Below are 14,394 nucleotides of genomic sequence, written 5' to 3'. Positions count from 1 at the left end.
TGGCTGTGCTCCGAACGGTGCACAAATGACATATAGAAAAATGTATGCTAGATCATGGGAGTCTGCAAGCAATGACAACTGCACGATACGTATCTGACAGAGCATATCATTTTTGCTATCGTGGCCATGCTGGCTGTGCTCCGAACGGTGCACAAATGACATATAGAAATGTATGCTAGATCATGGATGTATATACTCATTAAATAGTTTGTAGACAGCCAAATAGACAATCCACTGTATAAATTGTCTATTTAGCCATTTGTGTATATTGCTCTAGATACATATAGACGGCAGCTGTCTACACCATTATACATGTCCTTGTCTGTCCCAGTGGGAGTTTCATGACCATATATACCTAGACTGTGAACTAGGTAACCATGTCAGATAAGCCTCACATCCCATGAAACTCAATTCTTCTCTCTCCTTATCATGTCAGCAAAATTAATAATATTTAATATTATAAAATCCTTCATAAAACCTCCGTTGAGATGAGTGAGTTAGAGCGAAACGTCAAACCTCGTTGGCCAAATATATGGCTGATGATTGGCTGATGATGGGCTCCCACGCCCGCGCGGCCGCGCTGCGTCCTTCAGGTGACGGATGATAAATTCGTGCCGACGTGTAGCCGCCGCGTGGACCGTCGGCCGCTGACATCACTCCACTAGCGCGGGGTTTGGCTGCGCGCCTGCGCCGCGCAACGAGGCCGTCCTGTCCCGGGGTCGCCGGTGCGCTTGGCTCTTCGCATCCGTAGGGCGCGTGCGGGCACATGGGCATGTGCCGACGCGCGGCTCCGCCTACCGGGTCCGACGCTACTCCACGCGTCGCGCGGCGGCTTGGCGAGACAGATGATCGTACCGTCATTCCATTCATCTTTGAACCAGTTTACTATTAGGGAAGTAAATCCATAGCATCTAACTTGCGAGGGGATGCTACAAAAGGGTTTAGGCCTTGTTTAGTTTCTAAAAAAATTATCATAGTATTCATCACATCAAATTTTTTGACATATGTATGGAGTATTAAATGTAGTTGAAAAAAATAATTAATTACGCAATCCAATTGATTAGCCTGAGATGAATTTTTTAACCCTAATTAGATTATGATTGGACATTATCTGTCAAGTAACAACGAAATATGCTACAGTATCAAAATTCAAACTTTTTCACCAATTAAACACACTTAAGTTTGGGAGACGGAAGGCTGTTTTCCGTACACCGGACACGTAGCTTACCGAATCAGTTGCAACACAGACACAGATGAGAATGCCTGCTACGAAAGACAGGGTCAGAGTCTGATACATCAACCGTCGACTAGCGGTGCACAAGCACAGCCATGTCTTTTTTATTTGAGGTGCTCTTCCAATCGACCGTGCCAACTCTGAACTCTTTCAACAACGCGCAAATTCATCAAATCAAATCAAATATGATTTTCAATTGCACCGACTGCTTTTGATCTAACCTGTTTTCTTCAATAACGCTACAAACAAATCCGTCGCTGTCCACATGTATCCAACCTGCACGATCGACCTTTTTCCGCAACGCCCTGACCAGCGCCGAACACTGCGCCATCCATCTGTTCTGGGCAGCAAAGCTAGCTCTAGGAAAATTGCCCAGGTCTGAAATCCCGAAGTGGTTCGCCATATGCAAATAGCAAACCGGTTCGGGCAAGAACTATTTTAACACCCGACCGGAACGCCCACTCATCCAGGGCTGGTGCACTTGTTGGCATCAGCAGCCGCGGTAGAAGCCAACGCGTCGCACAAGGGGGAAGCTCTTGTTCATCTTGGAGCGGCCGCCGGCGAGGTAGCCCGCGAGGCAGCTGGCGACCGGGGTGGTGGATGAGGCAGCGAAGTTTTCGGATTTCGGGTTGCCGGAGTTTCCATGGCCACCGAACCTAGAGGAGAGGGCCGGGGGCGGCGGCTGCCCGGCGGTGGTGACCTAGAGGGGGGAGGGGGCGATGGTGACGGGTTAGCCGGTGGAGGGCGAGGCGGCGCAGGTTGGCTGGCAGCTAGCCAGCAGCCGGAGGGCGAGGGCGAGGAGAAGACACTGGCGGTGAACGAGCAGTATTGCGGCGAACTTGGTTAGAGTTGGCCGTCGGCGACAGCAGAGGCGCCAAAGTCGGGGGAGATAGGGGAGCACCGAAGCTCGAAATTCGCTGAAGGGATAAATAGACGCCCCGCCGGTAGACCAGGAGAGGATAGGAAATGGCCCAACGAAACATACACTGCTGTCTTTGGCATTCTCCACGCATGGCATGGGGGAATCCTATATATCTTCCGGAAGTTTTTTTCTTATCCATCTTCCACTATTTGAGATTCGTGCAAACAACTCACACTGTTAGATTTTCATAACCCTAACACACACCCTCCTGCCTCTTACACCCGCCGCCGCCACCGCTGGCCTCCTCCACATGCACCGCCGGCCTCCTCCACCTTTGTCGCCCTTCCTCCGGCGCGCCGTCGCCCCTTCCTCCGGTGCACCGCCGCCCTGCTCCTCTACTCCGATAGCGCCTCCGCCCCTGCTTGCCTACGCCGCCGCCTCCGCTCCCCTGCTCCGCTGCGCCGCCACCTCCGCTCCTCCTCCACCTGCTCCCTGCGCCGCCGCCGCCGCCCCGCTCTGCCGCACCGCGCCCCACCGCCTCCTCCCTGCTCCGTCGAGCCGCGCGTGTGCCGCCGCAGCCCCCGCGCGGGCTCACCGATGCGTGTGGCTGGCGGCCGCCGGAGCTAGAGAAGGAGCCAAGAGAAGGGTTGGAAAAAAAATGAGGAAGAAGAAGATAAGATTTAGATAGGCTTTGGTGGGCTGGAAGTTTCAACTCCTATCTATCTTGTGGAAAATAGATAGGAAGCTCCAATGACATGAGCAATGTCAAATCAAATCTCAACTGAAACACACAGTGCGGATTCTGAATGACCTCACTGCCTGCAAATCTGATTCTGAGTAACGACGCACGCAAAATCGAATCATTGTTGGGATGGGCCGCCCCAGCCCGGGCGCCCGGAAGGGGCGAGGTGGCTGACAAAGTCCAAGGCGAAGAAGCGTCGACCTGTACTCGGGAGTCCCCGCGGTGCTGCTGCTTCTCAGCTCCGTGCCGCGGCATTGAAGCAGTTCGAGGAGCTCCACGCCTTCTACGGGGCTCTGAACGATACGCGCGCGTCGCCTGCATTACCCATGAGCCATGGCCATGCGTGTAGAACGCCAGCTTATAATTTTCAAAAAAAAAAACGCCAGCTTATCACAAGCACAAGTTCATCGATTACAGGCTTACACAGCAGTTGTGCAAAACCTGACGCCAGCTTATCAAGTTGCTGCTTGACTTGTTCCGTTTCCTCAAAATTGTCGAGTCTGAACACACGCCTAATAGGACCTTACATGAATATGCATACACAGTATGCTCAAGGTGTTTGCGGTAGCTGACGAGTCACGTAAACAGGTACTCGTACAAGATGTGAGCAACCATAGCTGACAATGTAAGTGTTGGAATTATGGGCTTGGCCCATTTATTCTAATCAATACAATAAATGAATTTAAAGCCCACTATTAAATGCTAGGAAATCAATTGCTTAATTCCGTACCGGGATTTGAGGAGGATTTCAACCGACTTAAAGGTGGACTTCGTGTACACCACTTGTGAAGCCGGTAAGAGGAGGTCGGTGAACCACAGGCGCGCGCGCTCGCTCGCCTCGCCGAGAATAAACGTTGACAGGTACTCTGCTTAGGAGACCTCTCCCTTCTCACCTCTCCCTTCTCCCTCTGCTGCTTTCTGCCGTTCCCATCGCTAGTGCTGCCCTGATCGACTACTTCGTCTGCTTCCTGGTGACCATTCGTGGGACTGCACTGCGAACATCTTCCTGCATCGACATCGTTCGGCTACTTCAGGTAAGGCCAGTCGAATAGCATGTCTATTCCAGCTGGTAACGGCGCAACCGGTGCCTCCGGCACTGGTCCCGCCTTGGGGTACACTCTAAATCTATTCTGGTTTAATTTTTTGTTCATGCTTATTAGTAAGAATAACATGAACACATGCACATATCTTATTCACACATTATCACTCATTTATGCCATGAAATTGCTAGTAATATTTAGAATTAAAATATACCGAAAATTGACTAGTTATCTAACAGTAACAGTAAGATTACTAAGTGTGACCACCGCGGCACCGATTTGAATCAGGTTCTTCATGATTCCTCATTATCTGTCAGCAAAGCAGGTGCGCTATGCCCAAAGTACTGTTAATCCAAAGAACAGTGCAGCAGCAATTGCAAAACAGCACCCTACGACTGCCGCAAAAGCCTGCGTTGCAGCGAGAGTAATGCAAAGACACGTCACACGTTAGAAGATTGCTCTAATACCCACTAGGAAAATTAAGCAAAGCTCTAGTATTTTACCCTCCCTTCTGACTTGAAGTTGAACTTGACTGTGAACCATCTCAACCCTCTGTCAACAAAAGGAGCCAGTGCAAGAGCCCTGACACACACACACAACAAAAAGGACGTGTAACCTAAATTCTTTGAAATGTGATAGATATGCTTCCAAGATGCAAACTGGCAAAGCGTTGTGGGATGCTCTTGAGACTTAATATAAAGTGTCTGACGCCGGCAGTGAGTTGTATACGATGGAGCAGTTCCTTGAATATAGAATGGTCGAAAACCGTTCTGTAGTGGAACAGGCTCATGAAATACATACTCTGGCAAAAGATCTCAAAAATTGTAGCAAAGAATCCCCATGTGTGTTACCCAATAAGTTTGTGGCTGGAGGTATTATCTCTAAACTGCCACCTTCTTGGAGGGACTTGATTACTTCTCTAAAACACAAGAGACAGGAGTTCACCATAGATGGACTCATAGGGACTCTTGATGTTGAGGATAAGGCGAGAGCAAAGGACATACATGGGAAAGGAGTTGTTGGTGCTTCTAGCGCCAACCTTGTTCAGAAGAACAACTCCCACAAGAACAAGAAAAAGCCACCGCAGAACCAACCAAAGACTAACCAGACAACCACCTTCAAGAAGAAGAAGAAGAAGGGAGCTTGCTATGTGTGTGCTAGTACGGAACACTTTGCTGCAAAGTGTCCGAACCGCAAAGGCAACGACTCCGCCAACATGGTCATTAGCGAGTCTGGTACGGTAATTTATTACCTACAGTTCTTTCAGTTTTTTGTTCACCCGAATGGTGGATTGACACTGGTGCTAATATTCATGTTTGTGCTGATGCTTCTTTGTTTTCTTCTTACCAGGACGGCGGGACTTCCTCCTTCCTGATGGGGAACGGATCGCATGCGCGTGTTCTTGGTGTTCGTACGATAAATCTGAAGTTTACTTCGGGGAAGACCGTGCAGCTGAAGAACGTGCAGCATGTCCCCACCATCAAGAAGAATCTAATCAGCGGCTCTCTATTGTGTAGAGATGGTTTTAAATTAGTCTTTGAGTCCAATAAATGTATCTTGTCTAAGTTTGGTATTTTTGTTGGAAAAGGTTATGAAAGCGGAGGCTTGTTCCGTCTTTCTTTGTCATATGTTTGTAATAAAGTTGCATACAATGTTATTAACGTTGATGAAACAAATGTTTGGCATTCGAGGCTTTGTCACGTTAATTTTGGTTGTATGATGCGCTTAGCTAATTTGAGTTTAATTCCAAAGTTTACTTTTGTAAAAAATTCTAAGTGTCATGTATGTGTTGAATCAAAACAAACTCGCAAGCCTCGTAAGGCCGCGGAGGCGAGGAGCTTGGCGCCCTTAGAATTAATTCATTCCGATTTGTGCGAAATGAATGGAGTGTTGACAAAAGGTGGTAAAAGATATTTCATGACTTTGATTGATGACAGTACTAGATTTTGTTACATCTATTTGTTGAAGTCAAAAGATGAAGCTTTACACTACTTTAAAATCTATAAAGCTGAAGTAGAAAACCAACTTGAGAGAAAGATCAAAAGAGTTAGGTCAGATCGTAGTGGCGAGTACTTCTCAAATTTATTTACTTTATTCTGCGAGGAACATTGTATTATTCATGAGAGGACGCCTCCTTATTCACCTCAGTCAAATAGAGTTACCAAAAGAAAAAACCGCACTCTAACGGATTTGGTTAACGTCATGTTAGATACAGCGGGACTTTCTAAGGAATGGTGGGGTGAGGCTATATTGACTGCATGTCATGTCCTAGACCGTGTTCCTACAAAGAATAAAGAGATAACACCATTTGAGGAATGGGAGAAGAAAAGGCCAACACTTTCATACTTACGTATATGGGGTTGTTTGGCAAAAATGAGTGTGCCAATAACCAAGAAACGTAAGGTTGGACCTAAAATTGTGGATTGCATCTTTCTAGGTTATGCTATTCACAGCGTTGGGTATGGATTTTAAATAGTGAAATCTGGAGTACCTGACATGCATGTTGGTACTATAATGGAGTCCAGAGATGCTACATTTTTTGAAAACATTTTTCCCATGAGAGATGAAACAAGTTCATCTAGACAAGAGTTCATCGAGGATGATAGCTCTGCTGAGCCGATAAAACACAATGAACATACACTTGTGGAAAATCCTGAGGATGATAACAATGATGCTCCGAGAAAGAACAAGAGACAAAGAACTGTAAAGTTTTTTGGTGATGATTTCATTGTATACCTCATAGATGATACACCCAGAACCGTTGAAGAGGCATATTCATATCCTGATGCTGACTATTGGAAGGAAGCAGTGAGGAGTGAGATGGATTCTATTATGTCTAATGGAACCTGGGAGGTCGTTGAACGTCCTTATGGATGTAAATCGGTTGGATGCAAATGGGTGTTCAAGAAAAAGCTTAGGCCAGATGGTACTATTGAAAAGTACAAGGTTAGGCTTGTGGCCAAGGGTTATACCCAAAAAGAAGGAGAAGATTTCTAAGACTTATTCACCAGTTGCCCGATTGACCACAATTCGAGTGTTACTTTCCATGGCAGCTTCTTATGGTCTTCTCGTTCATCAGATGGACGTTAAGACGGCTTTCCTCAATGGAGAGTTAGAAGAGGAGATCTATATGGATCAGCCGGATGGATTTATATCAAAGGGTAAAGAAGGAATGGTTTGTAAGTTGTTGAAATCTTTATATGGTCTCAAGCAAGAGCCTAAGCAGTGGCATGAAAAGTTCGACAAAACTTTGACGTCTGCTGGCTTTGTTGTGAACGAAACTGACAAATATATGTACTATCGCTATAGTGGGGCTGAAGGAGTGATTTTGTGCTTGTATGGGGATGACATACTGATCTTTGACACTAGCTTTAATGTGATTAAGGAAGTCAAAGAGTTTTTATCTCAAAGTTTAGAGATGAAGGATCTGGGAGAAGCTGATGTTATCCTTAATATAAAGCTGGTAAAAGAGAGCAATGGTGGGGTGATTCTTACACAGTCTCACTATGTGGAGAAGGTGTTAAGTCGCTTTGGTTATAGCGACTATAAACCTGTCTCAACACCATATGATGTCAGTTTAATTCTTAGAAAGAACAAAAGAATAATACGAGATCAGCTGAGATATTCTCAGATCATTGGTTCATTGATGTATTTAGCTAGTGCTACAAGACCTGACATCTCGTTTGCTGTAAGCAAACTGAGCCGATTTGTTTCAAACCCGAGAGATGATCATTGGAAGGCTCTTGAAAAAGTAATGCGCTATCTAAAGGGGACAATGAACTATGGAATTCACTACACCGGGTACCCAAGGGTACTAGAAGGGTACAGTGATTCAAACTGGATTTCTGATGTTGATGAGATAAGGCCACAAGTGGATATGTGTTTACACTTGGTGGTGGAGCTGTTTCCTGGAAGTCTTGCAAGCTGTAGCGAAAATGGGCTCTCATGCCATATTTCAATATAATATTTTGGTGATTGATATAGACAACACAACACTTGGACTAATATGATTGTTAAGATGACCATTCTCAGGCTTCTAGGTTCAAGTAATGACAAAGAGAAGATAGGCGTAGCTAGGCCCGAAGGGCCGCCCCTACGGGGGTTCCGCTACCCGGTTAGCGGACGGGGGTCGAGGGGGAGCCGCCCCTCACGGGTCTCAGGGAGCCGCCCTGAAACCTCTTCGGTCCAAGGGACAAGAATTGAAGAGACCGTGAAAAAATTCAAGTCAAAACGAACAAGACAGAGACAATTTGCTATCACCGGTTAAACCAATGTTAGGCACCGGTTAAACCGACGTTAGGCAAATTGTACTCATCGGTGCAATGGACCCAGAAAGCTGAGACTAGGGTTTTGCGCCGGTTGAACCGACGATGCCTGAAGACAACTCGTCGGTGCAATGACTTGAAGTGAAGACTGACCCAGAGGCACCGGTTAAACCGACGATAAAGAAAAAGTGACCGGTTAAACCGACGTTAATTTTGAGAGCGTCGGTCGATTGATCAAATAGCCGTTGGAAGATTGTAACGGCTATTTGCTGGGAAAATACACTCACCGGTTAAACCGGTGATGACAAATGTTTTTGTCATCACCGGTTTAACCGGCGTTAAGGGATTTCGTCAGCCTTTTTCCCAACGGCTAGTTTGGAGGGTTGGGCTATATATATGCTACCCCACGGCTCATTTGAGGTTGCTGGAGACCAAGGAAGTATAGAAGAGCCAAAGATCACATCCAACCACCATAGAGCTTCATTGTACATCATATAGGCTTAAGCACACTTGTGAGAGTGCTTAGTGCTTGTAATAGGGTTTAGTTCTTGCGAGAGCTCCCTTGAGAGAAGTCTTGCTGCGGCAAGCAATCCTTGTGATCCGTCGTGTGACCCTCCGACTTGGTGTGGAGTGGCAACGACACTTTGTGCGGAGAAAGAGGAGGCCCCCTCCTTGGTGGAGAAGCTCCGTAGTGGATTTCGGCCGGGTGACCGAGAGAGACGGTGGCGGTGCACGAGACTCGGTGTCTTGTGGGCACTTGCCTTTACTTGCCGGCATCGCCTTGGTGGCGTAGTGCAAGACGGTGATCGGAAGAGCCTCGGTGTCCCGTGGACGTAGGCGTTTGCGCCGAACCACGTTACATGACCGTGTCTACTCGGGAGTTTGCATCCCTCTTGCACTTACCTCTTTACTTACCATATTACGTTTCCGCATTTACTTTATCTTGCGTGCCTTTACTTTTCTAGTTAGTTTGTTTAAGATTGGCTATAAGTTGCAAGTATTTTGGGTAAGTATAGAGTAGCAAAAATAAACCTTAGTCATAACTAGCATGTATAGGACGTGTTAGGTTTATCTTATGCAAGTAGTTTGAGCCCTAGGTTAAAAAGCGATTAGCGACCCTATTCACCCCCTCCCCCTCTAGGGTCGGACACCCCGGTGATCCTTACACAAGCAGACCATCTTAACGAGATCAACTATGGAAGCAGAACTCACAGCATTAGATACCGCCACTGTTGAGGCTGAGTGGCTTCGTGAGCTCCTTATGGACTTGCCGATAGTTGAAAAACCGATACCGGCAATTCTAACGAACTGTGACAATCAAACGGTGATTGTCAAGGTGAACAGTTCAAAGGATAACATGAAGTCATCTAGACATGTGAAAAGGCGGCTGAAATCTGTCAGAAAATTGAGAAACTCCGGAGTTATAGCCCTGAACTATGTTCAGACGGCTAAATTTCTGACAGATCAGTTTACAAAGGGTCTTTCACGAAATGTGATAGACAATGTATCTATGGAATTGGGCTTGAGACCCACGTGAGTCATTCTATATTTCTATAGTGGAAACCTATCATATGTGATCGGAGATCCCGTGAATTAGGATGGTGAAACAAACTAAAGTCTGACTGAGAGAAGAGAACCTTTGTGAAAAGGACTCATTCCGTGTATAAGGTGCATTTCTCTTCTAATCTGTATGGCAGGTTTGTCTATACCTTAATGTGTTCCAGGTGGTTTCTTTAAAACAAATGAGTTGTTTTCTTGAAACAAAGATGTTGTCATACAGAACATCTGAAAGGAACACACCTATATGAGTCTGACTACTGGTCATGGTCTATGAGAACTGTGTATTCTCTAGAAACTCATGAAGGGTCTGGAGTATGACTTCTAAGCTCTAAACCGCATGGATGTTTTTGCAGCCTAGTACCAGTGTAGGGCTCTGGTCAAACTTGTTTGCACAAGACTGGCAATTCAAGGCATAGTCCATTGTACAGTTATGAATAAGTGTAGTTTTTGTCCTAGATGGAAGTTCAACTTAACAGTCTCTGTCAAATACTGGTATATCAATGAGGGAATGAGGGCATTTCTAGTGTGGCTTGAACTTTTTGGTGGGGATTGTTGGAATTATGGGCTTGGCCCATTTATTCTAATCAATACAATAAAAGAATTTAAAGTCTACTATTAAATGTTAGGGAATCAATTGCTTAATTCCGTACCGGGATTTGAGGATCTCAACCGACTTAAAGGGTGGACTTCGTGTACACCACTTGTGAAGCCGGTAAGAGAAGGTCGGTGAACCACAAGCGCGCGCTCGCTCGCCTCGCCGAGCCAGGCCGAGGCCGTGGCCGTGGCCGTGGGCGAGGCGCAGCGCGGTAGGCCGGACAGGCGGTGCGCGTGCGCGGCCGAACGTGACGTGCAGGTGCGACGTGATGTGCTGAGATGAGAAGAACGTTTTGCTGTTAAGAACATTAAAACAGTAATGACTGGAGAATCACACCAGTAACTGCAGCTCATCAAACCTTTTTACGACGTCCAGGTTCGTTGAACCTGAGGCACCTCCACGCGTATATAAACCACCCCTTCCTCCTCTCATCTACACACACTTCAGCACTTGATCCAGGTACTCCTGCTTAGGAGACCTCTCCCTTCCCCCTCTGCTGCTTTCTGCCGTTCCCATCGCTAGTGCTGCGCGCACAGCTCTAGCGAGAGCAGGCCTCCGGAACCTCTGCTCGCTGAAGGTCCTGCAGCGAGAGTAATGCAAAGACACGTCACACGTTAGAAGATTGCTCGAATACCCACTAGGAAAATTAAGCAAAGCTCTAGTATTTTACCCTCCCTTCTGACTTGAAGTTGAACTTGACTGTGAACCATCTCAACCCTCTGTCAACAAAAGGAGCCAGTGCAAGAGCCCTGACCCACCCACACACACACACAACAAAAAGGACGTGTAACCTAAATTCTTTGAAATGTGATAGATATGCTTCAAGATGCTCCTCAAGGTATCAGCGAAAGAAAATCCATTTCTGTGTAGACCTACTACACCGATAGGAGAAACAAATTTTAAACTAACGATGTAAGTTATAAGTTGGGTATTTGACTTACCCTCCTGCACGGAGAATCTTTGTAACTTGACTGCCAGCCTACACCATTGCCATTAGTTTAACAAATCTGCTTCCATAGGTGAAAAGACATTACAGTAGGAACAGGTAAAGCAGAATGAAAAAGAAAAGATAATTTGCAATCATTACCTCTCCACTGCTGCTCCATAGCCCATCCTACCAGGAGCAGGAGCAAAATAAAACCTAAAACGCAAATCATTCTGATATTAATTTTCTGCCCAATGCTAATGCAGTTGCAAACTGTTTAATTGAGTTCTGTAGACTGTTTCTTACTAGCAAAGCATTTAGCTAGTTTCAAGTAGTAAAAGAATATTGTGCCCAGCGAAAATAAACGTCCACATATAGTAGCAGTAAGATGTCACATATCCATGTATGCCTTACCAAACTAATAAAAATGCAGTGACATAGTAGACAGTGTTAAGTAATCCATATGACAGAACACCAGCAGCGCCATATCTCTTTAGTTTTTCTAGCAACCTGGCAACACAGGCAGAAATAAACGATCAATAATGCCGCTTGAAATATAAGACTGAAAGAGTGAATCAAATACTATGTCACTGCCTGTACAGGTTTTGCTGTTCATGATGATGGCTTTTGAAGTTTCTTATTGATCAGCCTTCAACAAGATGTATCCATAAAAATTTCTTACGTAATCAACTATTATTATTTCCACTCTTCCAGATTCTAAATGACATAAGTTATCATGAGGCCTAGGCAACATAAACAATATCAGTTTTGTCATCACTGGTTTTTGGATTTACAGTTAGCTGTGAATACTCTTTAGATGAGAAACTTTTGGTCGACTCCTTCCCATTCTTTTCTGAACCTGTACAGGGAAAAGGAGATCAAATCAGGCCTATGAAGAAATGAATTGATAAAGCTAAGTTCATACATGTCACAAATATCATACCAGTGGAACTTCCTAGTGGCTCCCCAGTTCCTTCAACATCATCCACATTGATCTAACAATGAAACGCAAGCCAGTTATTTTCTAAATAACATCACCCAAATGTACTCAAACTAAAATGTCTTATCATCAAAGTTTCTTTGGAAAAGTCCCTCGTCAAGATTTTACTGGTGGAAGTGGTTCACAGTTTACTTAAACTTGTATGCAGGATTAACACAAACATTAGCATGCATCTCAGGGCTTTTCTGTTTACCAAGAACACCATAAATGTATATATAGAACAAAAGATAAAACCGCATTGCAGAAGTTCTGCATATGTTTGGAGCAATGGCATAATTCCGAAGGTTGCAAGATGCTTTTCATTACACAGAGTGTAACTTGAAGAGTTAAGTAACCTTGGTAATCAAAGAAGCACAATAAGTGACTCTACACCCATCACACTATAAAAATCACCTTTTAACCTCACTACATGCATTTCCAAATTATTATTATATGGTGACTGGAAAACCACTCAAACCTCTTTGTTAACAATATGCCACATTAATCATTAGCTACAACATTCATTGTAGCAAAAAAAAAAACAGTTAGTGTCCCCGCATTTTCACACCATATGAGCACAACTGAAATAACAGAGCAAACTATTGAATCTCTTTTGTAAAGGGAAATTTAACACTTCATATTATTGCCAGTCTACATTGCACATGCTGTCTCGACTCACAAGAATTAGCAATTGACTCCTGACTTCACAAGCTAGAGAAATCATATCGTCCAACATGCAATCAACTTTGTTCCAAATACAGATACGAACGGGAAAGCACGTATATCTTTAGTTTATTGGATAGAATTCAGCAAAGAACTAACGAGCACTGTCCCCAAGACCCCAACCAACAAGCCGAAACCAAAATCCGTACCTCAGCACCGTTTAAAATCGAGTGAATGCAGAGGAAATTACCTCTCCGGGTCCGGGGTCTCCGGAGCTCCGCGCAGCGCTCGGCAGGCGCGACCTTACAGCGAGGGGCGACGGCCGTTGCCGGAAGGAGACAGAGGGAACCCTAGAGGCGCTGGGGTGTGAGAGGAGGCCCCGCAGGGAGACAGCTGAAAAGTAGGCGGCCGAGCCAATGGGGTAGGAGTGCACGCCGGCCGGTGCTGGCCGGAGCCCGGTGGCGAAGCGCGCCGACGACGGAGGCGACGGCGATGACATGGTGTGTGCCGGGTCACGCCGCGGTTAGAAGAGAAGGTTGGTGTCCTGTCAGGTGGCGCGCCCCGCCTGAGCCCATGGATGGATATTGGGGGAATGGGATAGTTGAAAATTGTCTGGACTTTGGAATCGGATGGACGCTCAAACCAATTCGGTGTTCGCATCCCAATGCTGGATCTACGGGTAACCATAAGTTTCCAAACTTACGGTCGACCCACCTGTCACTAGTCCGATCCTGTAGCGCCCTCCCTTTTCACTTTCCCCTTTCCCCTTCCCCTTTCTTCTTTCTTTTTCCCCTCCATTCCTCTGGAGATGGGGCGCACAGCGGCAGGGAGCTCCTCGGGGGAACGGCGGCGAGCTCCCCCGGGTGAGCTCGCGGCGGCAGCAGTTGGACGAGGCTGACGGCGGAGTGGCGCGGCTGGGCGGGGGCTGCGATGGCGGAGCGGCGTGGCCGGGCGGGGCTACGACAATGCTGCGAGGTGGGTCGGAGGTGGCTCCGACCCTCAGAGGAGCGACGCGGCGGGGAGGTGCGGAGACGGGCTCCTTGGGGCCGACCTTTGCGAGTGGCAGTGGCGGCAGCGGGGTCCATGGGGCCGAGCTCCGCCCCATGGATCTAGTCATGCCAAGGGCGCCCCCTCCCCCCCTCGGTGCCGCTCGCCGTCAAGAAGGGGGCTCGACGGCTGTGCCTGATGCACGGGCGCGAGGCTGCCACCAAGGCGAAGAAGCTGCTGCGGAGCACGGGCAAGGCGGCCTGGATCGCGGGCACCACCTTCCTGGTGATGGTGGTGCCGCTCATCATCGAGATGGATCAGGAGTAGCAGCTCAACGACCTCGAGCTGCAGCAGCAGACGCTCCTCGGAGGCCCGCCGGCGCCCATCAAGTAGATTAGATTAGCATCCTCCTCCTCCGCCGCCGCCGCCGCCCCTTGTGGTGCCTGCCTGCGCCTTTATTATTTGCTTACTACTAGCACTCTATTATATTACTGCTGCCATGCTCAAGTAGTTTCAGTTGAGAGGGAGGGGGGATGCAGTCG

The 14,394-nt window shown here is 46.9% G+C and overlaps 1 pseudogene; it reads right to left on the bottom strand.

Annotated features, from left to right (window-relative positions):
• Positions 1-3,225: 3,225 nt before the first annotated feature.
• Positions 3,226-13,486, bottom strand: LOC120680193 (annotated as a pseudogene).
• Positions 13,487-14,394: the final 908 nt, after the last annotated feature.

Source organism: Panicum virgatum, chromosome 2K (genome assembly GCF_016808335.1).
Source record: "Panicum virgatum strain AP13 chromosome 2K, P.virgatum_v5, whole genome shotgun sequence".
NCBI lineage: Eukaryota > Viridiplantae > Streptophyta > Magnoliopsida > Poales > Poaceae > Panicum > Panicum virgatum.
This window is presented reverse-complemented; position numbering and strand designations above follow the sequence as displayed.